The sequence below is a fragment of the Malaya genurostris genome, chromosome 1 (assembly GCF_030247185.1).
Source record: "Malaya genurostris strain Urasoe2022 chromosome 1, Malgen_1.1, whole genome shotgun sequence".
Taxonomy (NCBI): Eukaryota; Metazoa; Arthropoda; class Insecta; order Diptera; family Culicidae; genus Malaya; species Malaya genurostris.
In genome coordinates this window covers 154,062,567-154,071,916 of record NC_080570.1, presented here as the reverse complement: position 1 = coordinate 154,071,916, position 9,350 = coordinate 154,062,567, and positions in this window count along the sequence as shown.

Here is a 9,350-nt window from a genome sequence, read left to right as displayed (position 1 = left end):
TGTGTGTGTGTATGTGTGTGTGTCCGTATGTGTGTTGTCAACTAAGAGGTCGAGATCTCAGAGATGGCTGGACCGATTTTCATCAAACTAGTCGCAAATGAAAGGTCTCCCCGTCACCCAAAACGCTATTGAATGGTTTTGAGATCGGATGTTTACTTTTTGAGTTATACAAAGTTTTATGTCAAAATTTTCAGTTTTTTGACAGTATCTGTCACAATTGACCTTGAAAACAGAATATGTTTTCAGACTTAGATTCCGCACGGTAATACCTATCCAACAAGCCATAGATTGTTAAAATCCGTCCATTTTTAACGGAGATATCGAAATTTTTCTGTAAGCGACTTTTCCCCCTATTCCAGTAGTTGGAATTTTTAGCGCTGTATGACAAAGAAATGCTTGGGAGCAACGGAAAACACGATTTTTTATACTGTTACATACAATTGTTTCTAAGAACCAAAAGGATTGTATACAGCATTCTTTTTCATGACATTTAGCCTCGGACCGATTTTGGCACGGCTCGTTTTTGGCAACATAATCGTTCGAATATGACATATATAAACCAGATGATGGCAGAATTTTTTTTAATTATTTTGTTTTAAACTACTTACAGCAATAAATGCTGGAACAACATAACATCCATATACCATTCGAATCAGTTCGTCGAGATCAGTAAATGCGTGTGTGACAAATAACTTCAATTAATTTTCTCGGAAAATTTCTTTTCTACAAATTCAGATTCATACGAAAAGTCGTATGCTCCCAAACAAAGTTCCTGCATTATGTTTGGTTCCGACCTCTGGTTTCGGAACTACAGGATGATATGTGAAACGAAATCAAAATTGTGTAACTCATTTTTCTTGAAGATGGCTGAACCGATCTAAGATGCAAATGAAATCTAAGAATCATCTAAGATTCAAATGAAAAGTTTCAAAGTTCTATAAAATATCTTGCTTTTCAGTCAGATCCAACTTCCGGTTTCGGGGATTGTATAAAAATGTCTATTCCACATAATTTAATCAGGTTTATCGGGTTAGCAGATTTGGATAGTCGATAAAAAAATTAACTTTTTTCAGTTTTAGTGGTATTCAGTTGTCGATCAGAAGGCACCTAAAAATTTAATTCGTGCTATGATCTCTCAAAGATGTCTTAACTGATTTTCAAATGTTTTGAAACAAATGTAAAGTGTACAGCTACTCTGGTGAATTTATCTGACTTCGGCCATACCGCTTTTAGAATTCCGGTTCCAGTATAAAATCGTTTCTCAAAGCTCAATCGTTTTCTCAAAAAAAGCCTAATCAAATTTCAGAAACAAAAATTTTAATTAAAACAAACTTATATACAAAAATTAATTATTTTATCCAATTATGACTTCCGGTTCTCGAATTACATGATGATGAATTTTTAAAATTTAAACCGATATGGAAGATGACAATCCCAAAAAGCTTCAAAGTTGAACTCAAAACTGTTGTAATTTATTCGTCATATGGCCATACGAATCGGTTTGGGTTATGCTGGTTCCTGAATACCGGCTCTGGAAGTACCTTAAATTACCGTAAACTCTAGAGTGGAACTTACATATCATGGCATGTTTAATCGATTATCACACTTCTAGATTCAAATTCGATCCGATTTGCAGTTTCGACATTACAGAGTAATGAGTGATTAAAATCTCAAATTGTCGCTTAAAACGAGGGTCATTAAAATAATGTCATGAAAACTTAAACACCGAAGAATATTCATGCAAAAAACACATGCGGATTGATAAAAATAGGTATCATCTCACTGCTAGGTGGATTAAACACGTTTTTCTTGGCTCGAACAGATGAAATACTCTTTCTTGTAATATTTGAAATTCTAAACTACCGAACCAGTAAAGCTCCCATTGGCTGGACAGCGGTTTTATAAACATAAAATCCACACAGACTAAACAATGCGCATCTTCCCGCATGCACAGTGGTCCCAATCACGTGTTTTTTATTTGTGCTTCATGAAATTCACGTTGTAGACCATGTTTTAAAAAGAAAACATGAACACTTTAAAATGTATTGGTGTCGAGATATTCTTGTTGTCAAAATCAGCATGTCAATTTTTGTTTCGAACATTTAAGAAAACATTTTTTTCTATTATTCCGCCTATATTATTATGTATCTATGAGGAATAAACTATAGAAAAAAATTCGTTGACAATTTTGGTGACCCTGAAAAAAGCCGTTTTGTTTGTACGTGGGGAAAATCCAAGGTACTGATCACCTTTGTTTAGGTGTGATCATCATTGCTCATTATTATGAATAAAAATGGGGCTACGGCGAGGAAAAATAAAATAAACACAATACGGACTCTGTTTCTTGTGATTGATTGTTTTACGAAAACTTTTTTTAAATTCTACAATATATCCTAATTATGGTTATATGGGACTGATTTGCTAGTTCTTAAAAAAAATCTATTTGAAGGCCACTCAAGCTCTCTTCGGCCCTCAATTTTGAGGTTTCGGACGCACTTGAAAGTAGTGGCCAAAAACTTCCGAAACGGGAATTACATCGAAAGGCATCACAAGTCGGATTCGAATAGATTTTTCAAAAATGTCCTATAAGCCAAAATTACACTCCTTCCTGGACTATTGAATCCAAAATTTCATATTATCTTACTTAAGATTTATTTTAAATAAATGTTATAAAACTCCATGATGGTATCAAATAGATCAATGAAATAACTCAACTAATATGCGAAAGCCCCCGAAGTTTTTTTATGTCGTTTATTTATACCCGGCTTTAACCAAGTTGCGGTCGTTCGCCGGGTTCTCAGCATTTCTCAGCAACGGTTAAAACGATTTTCACAAATCATTGTTCAAATTAAAACTCTCATTGTCTTAAAAGATACTGTGCCATTTCATCCAGATCCGACACTATAGGGCGATGAGTATCAAAACTTTCAAACTGTCATACAAAATGACGCAAAGCCGATAAGCATCGGTACGTGCAGGTACGGAAGAAGAAAACACCACGGCCTAGCACACAGCGTGCTTTGTTCAAATTTGTATATCGTGCAGGGTTGCCACATTAAATCATTGATGTTAGTTTATACCAAAGAAAGTTTTTGATTTTATTCAAGTGCGAAAAAAAAAATCCTGACAGAATCTTCTAGTGATGTTTTTGAAATTATAAGTAATATGAGAAAGGTGGATGAAATTTTTTTTTCTGGAAATGGTTATTCTTCGGAACCAACAAAAATGTTCCGTGTTTTTGAGTGCGAATCAATTTTCGGTTCCCTCGAATGAAGGGAAACTTACTGCGGTAACAGCTTTAGATATCAATTGAAATAAACGAAAATCGGATGGGGCTGAGTCTGAACTATAAAGCGGGTAAGCGGCATCCATAAAGCGGGTTAGAATTTCTCAATCACCATTACCGAAATAGTTTTCGACCGCAACCAGAACATGTGGTCAAGCGGTGTCGTGATGGAAATTTACGGACTCGTGATTGGTTTCATATTTTGGCTTCAGATAAGTTTTCAGTTTAATTTGTCTTTCGATACGAAGGTGCTGAAAAAACGATTCAGTTTAGTTGATCCTGAACTGAAAAATTACAGTTTTCAGGAAGTGAAAGGGGAGGGTTGTAATTTTCAATTTCCGAAATCGAAAATTGTTTTTTCTGTGCCCAATTGCATGAAACGTCGAATGTTATGCTGATTTTTTTTTTGAAAAGTTTCGACTTTGAGGTTTTCAAAACCGGTGTTGCTAGATTTCCTTAACAAATTTTTTTTTATGATGCGAAAGGTTTCAGAAAATTCTACCTTACCCGTTTTATAGTTCAGACTTAGCGCCATCCGATTGGCGCATATTTCAATTGATACCTAAGCCCTTACCGCAGTATGTTTCCCTTCATTCGAGGGAACCGAAAATTGATTTGATTCTTTCTAGAACAGGATCATATTGATGGTGTTATCTAAAAAAAATTGTTTTTTCGATGCCAAAAAAATCGTGCTAAGAGCACATAATAAAATCAAATTTTCTTCACGTTTCGTCTTCGACTTATCAGTGGATAACAGTTTGCGTTGAACTGTTATGTCACCCAACAGTTTAATTTAAACCGTCACGCAAACGTGACGCTCAAACTCTACTAAATATCAGAATCATTTTTAAAGTTAAAAAAAAAAACAGGAAACATTTGCGTACGAATTATATGAAAAATGACTAGTTCATGAATAAGTTGCGATCATAGACAACGTCCAAATGTACAGAACAACAACCCCACAATTGATTGGTGACCGGGCCAAGTACATTTCTTACGAAGAACCAGTATTTTCTAGTAGCCAGTGTTCGTGTGGGCATTGTAGCCTAATCCATCTGGTATGGCATGTAAAACCCTGACAGTTTCCATTCTTCGAAATTGGTAGTCCAGAAGACAGATTTGAAATTAAAAATGAGATTGATTTATCTGTCACTAAAACTCCACATTCGAACAAATCTCATAGGAAATTATTTAACCTAACAATTGAGTTGGGACAAATCAAATCAACACATCAAATGGTTAGCAAAGCACATCAGTTACCTACCCAAGCATCTAAACCATATCAAGTTTCTATCAAATGCTGTCCCCTCCCCGCAGCAAACAACATAAGATTCGATTTTGCACTATTGAACCGACCACGAGAGAGAGAACGGAACATAATTCAAACCGAGAATTTCCATAACCTTGTGCCAAAATTGGACACTATTCACAGATAGCACGTTCGAATGGGGAATGATCTAATTCCGTGTTTGCCCCGTAGATGTCCGGGCTAGCAAACTGTCATGCAGGCTCTTCTCATATCGATCTCTACCCAGTCAGTAGCCGGCTTTCTATTTGCATAATTCGGATTCATTTGTCATCCGTCCCGGGACAATGCCCAAGTGCCATCGGCCATTAGAGTTCGTTTTGTAGTAGTTTTCCCCGGCGATGTGATGACTGGACTGGTCCGAAAAAAAACTTTTTTCACGTTGAACCAACGTTGACTCTGGTGTTTCCTTTCTCTGACGGATCAGCAGAAAAAAAAATCAAAATCCTGTTCAGTCCAACCGACGTGCAACGAAAAAGCTCCGAGCGAAGTGCGTTAATTGAACATCGATTCAGGTATGACAAGTGCCCTGGCAAGTGGTGGTGGAAACGTTCTTCATCAAAATGCAGTGGCACTTGGCACTACATTTCACTGTAGAACTTGACCTTTCGAATCGAATAATTTTAAAAAAAGTTCCCAAACCAATCGTGGATCGAATTGTACGTTCTATGGTCAATGAAAATAGACAAAAACGAAAAAAATACGGCAGAATGACGATAAAGCCCATATAGAATGGGACCAGCTTGACAGAAGGGCCTGATCGAAATTGCGGTACCACTTTGGCACCTGCACTTAGAATTCATTGAAACATACTTAATTTATTCATAAATCCGAACCCAATCCGGTAAAACCGAGTCATTAGCAAGCAAGCCTTTTGGATCGAGAAGCACGATAAATCGAAACAAACTCACATAAATCTGATTTGTGCTCTCCGGTCGCTTTTATGGACGGTGTTGTTGGATGAAAACTATTAATACGAGAAGCAAGTGTGTGGAATGATAAATAGTGGCCGGATTGTTTCGGTTCTATTGCTAGGATGGAATAAAACGATGTGATAATTATATAAACACTGTTTTCCACTAGCTAAATCAAAGGTTTTTTCGCAGTGATTAGAACAACATAATATTTTCACTCAGTCCAATTATACAAATGGCATCGAAGCAGGAATAGCGACACACCTAAAATTTTGCTTGTACATCGCAGAAATCCGAGCTACTCGCACGCTGATTGGTCAAATTCGTTGAATGGGTTCAAATTTACTGTCACCAAGGTTGACTGTCACCGAAGTTAAAAAAAAAACATAATAGGTCGTTCAAATTGTTGTAGGACTACACAACTATCATCATAATCATTGTTAGTATTTTTTTTTATGCGGGAGTGACCAATTAATGTTGTTTCAAATCAAAAGATGGCTTTTTGGTCAATTGGTTTCTCGTCAAAATTTCAATTTATTTTTCGTTAACGACCAACGCTTTGAAGGTTATACCTTCATCTTCAGGGTAGTCGTTTTGCCCTGAAGATGAAAGTATAACCTTCGAAACGTTGGCCGTCAGTTTTTTTTTAATATTTAGACAGTAGTATTTTTTTCTTATTGCACATATACTTATTTGTATCTGCACAGTTAGAAGGACACTTGTAAAAATCCATTGAATCAGCTGTTACAAAAGGCATCCATCATGTATAACAGAGTTATACGTGCAATATGAAAATAGTATATAATAATTCATTAACATAATATGAGAATAAACTTTATGTCATAAAACAAATGGAAAGTAATGTCTAATAACAGTTTTCTGCCTTCATTATTCAAGTCAGATTCGAAATTCCGTTACATTTAACTTTTCAGATATTTTACTATGTATGCGAAATATACTTAGAAAATAATATTTAGAAAATCTAGATGCCCTGAAAAGAACCGTTTCGTTTGTTGGAGTTAGTGATGAGAGGTGCTGACCGGGATGATCGTGCAGAGCTTGATGGTCAACGTTCGTGATAAAATGATCCACTCGTTGATGTGTACTGCAATCTTCTCTAAGGCGATTGAATATGCACGATTTGTTTTCTGATATTTCAAAAACCTTTTAGAGCTGTGAATTTTCTTACCAATTTATTTATTTTGGTTGTTAGGACGCCCGAATCGTTTTGAATTTAGGTTAACTTTTACCTAAGCAAGAAACGAACTGATGAATGAGATAGCAGTACGAAACAAACCAAAACACATACTCAAACTTGTAACTTTTTCTATCCGCAAAAAAATAGGGTTTTACCAATTTAAACAAGTCTGTATGACCCGGTAAACCACAAAACAGTTGAAACCGGGGTAAAATAAACTATATCTTTCTAATCTGAATGTAAAGAAACCCAAAACAGAAAGCAACTTTGTTGAACAGAATCGCCACTCATGTTCAACTTTGCACGGTCGCTACGTAGTTCAATTCACATTCTCGTCGCATCTTTCTGTAAAATTATACTCTCCACATGATAATCACTTATCTAAGTTAATATATTTTACATTTTTCTTGTGTTTTAATAGAGCCAAGTCACTTTTCATACGGTTTTGTGACTTTTTTATTCGAATGTTCGATCTTTTCTTGAGAATATGCTACGTTATGCGTTTTTTATATGCGCATTATCAAAGTTATACGGTTTTCTAGTTTCATTTTTGTTTCATTTTAGGAATGGTTGCAATGTTGGAATGTTAACCCTAGATCTTGATATTTGGCATCATCAAAAAATTTCGATTCCGGAATTCTCAGTTGGCATTAAAACAAATTTATTCAGTACAATTCCAGATTCTGATGTCTCATGAATCTGGCAACAAAAAAAAGTTTGCCTATGAGAGAGAGAAAGAGAGAGATAAAGAGGAAGAGAAGAATAGAGGAAGAGAGAGAAAGAGCGATAGAGGAAGAGAGAGGGGACAATTGAGGAAGAGAGAAAAAGCGACAAAGGAGAGAGAGAAAGGGACAAAGAAAGAGCGATAAAGGAAGAAAGAGCAAAAGAGAGAGATAGAGGGAGAGAGAGAGAGAGAGAGAATGTATGAGTATAATAAAAAAAGGGTTGACAGAAGAAAAAACGAAACAAAGCTAGAACAAAGAGAAATAAAATGTAATTAGACAAAAATACAGTGTTTTAACCTACCTAGTAATGTAATGATGCTTTTTTCTTGTCATTCAAACAGGTTTTTTATGCATATTTTCCTGAAGAAAATTTTAACATGAATATGAGCTTATTTTTCAGTTCATTTAGATTAATTCGGGTCGTTCAGTCGTTCACAAGAAAGTTGTGCACGTCGCATATCAAACAAGTTAGTATCAGTTTGAACTTGATTATTTTGATTCACTTTTTGATCTTTCATCTTTCAGCCAATATAAAAAAACGCGATTAGTTGGTTATGTCATTTTAACGATTATGACTTCGGAAGTGCACTAAGATCTTTTTTATGCGACTTTTTATATGCGAATTTCAGAATTATGCGGTTTTTTTGTGCGAATTTTCAGAGTTATGCGGTTTTCTATTATGCGGTTTTTTATGCGAATTTTCAGAGTTATGCGGTTTTTTATGCGAATTTTCAGAGTTATGCGGTTTTTTATGCGAATTTTCAGAGTTATGCGGTTTTTTTATGCGAATTTTCAGTTATGCGGTTTTCTATTCTGCGGTTTTTCATGCGAAGTTTTAGAGTTATGCGGTTTTTTATGCGAATTTTCGGAGTTATGCAGTTTTTTTATGCGAAGTTTCAGAGTTATGCGGTTTTTTATGCGAGTTTTCAGATATATGCGGATTTATATTATGCGGTTTTTTAGGCGAAGTTTCAGGGTTATGCGGTTTTTTTTCATGCGAATTTTCGGAGCGAAGGAAAAAATTACGTTTTGTCAGTTGCGTCACTTATACCATTATATCGCTAAAATCGAAGATGACAGCCATTTGATCTTCGAATTTAATGCACATCTTCGGTTTAGCTGTCTCCGAGAAAATAAAGCGTTTTGCTGGTTATGTCTTTTATACCATCATATCTCCGGAACCGGAAATGACAGCAGCAAGATCTTCGAATATGGTTTACAACCCAAGAGTAGCATCGTAGCGAACCTTAGCAAATTGTAAGAGATTCTGCCATTTTCGAGAAAATTGAGTGGATAGAAAATTTTTTGAAACGCACACAAATATATATTTTTTCGATTCGTAGAACCGAGACGAATGGTATCCAAAACTAGGGGTCTCCTCTAAAAAAACTTTCTATGAAGAAAAATTATAATACAAAGAAAAAAAAAACCTGTGAAAAGGGAGGGCCAGTAGGACCGAATTTTTTATGGCTACAAACTAACAAGCTCTGCAAACTAAAAAAATTTATCAGGAAGTTTTATGGGATTTGTATCTGTTTTTTATCATCGTTCGTGAAAAAAACCTAATGAAATTGGTAATTTTCCACTTATCACGCTTTAGTTCCGGTACTCGAAGTCGGATCCAAATAAAATGTTTAAAATTTTTTTAGGAAGCTTTAAGACCTTTCCTAGTTTGCGAAAATCGGTTGGCTGTTTCAGAGATAATTGAATACAAACTTTTTCTCAATTTTTCTCATATTAGCATATAACTCCGGAATCGGAAGTCGGACCCAAATGAAATTCAATAACAGGCTATAGAACCACAATACCTTTTATTTGAATCTTAGTTTGTGAAAATTGGTTCAACCATTTCTGAAAAAAGTGAGTGCATATTTTTTTACATTTTTTTGATGCATATCATCCAATATCTCCGAAACCGGAA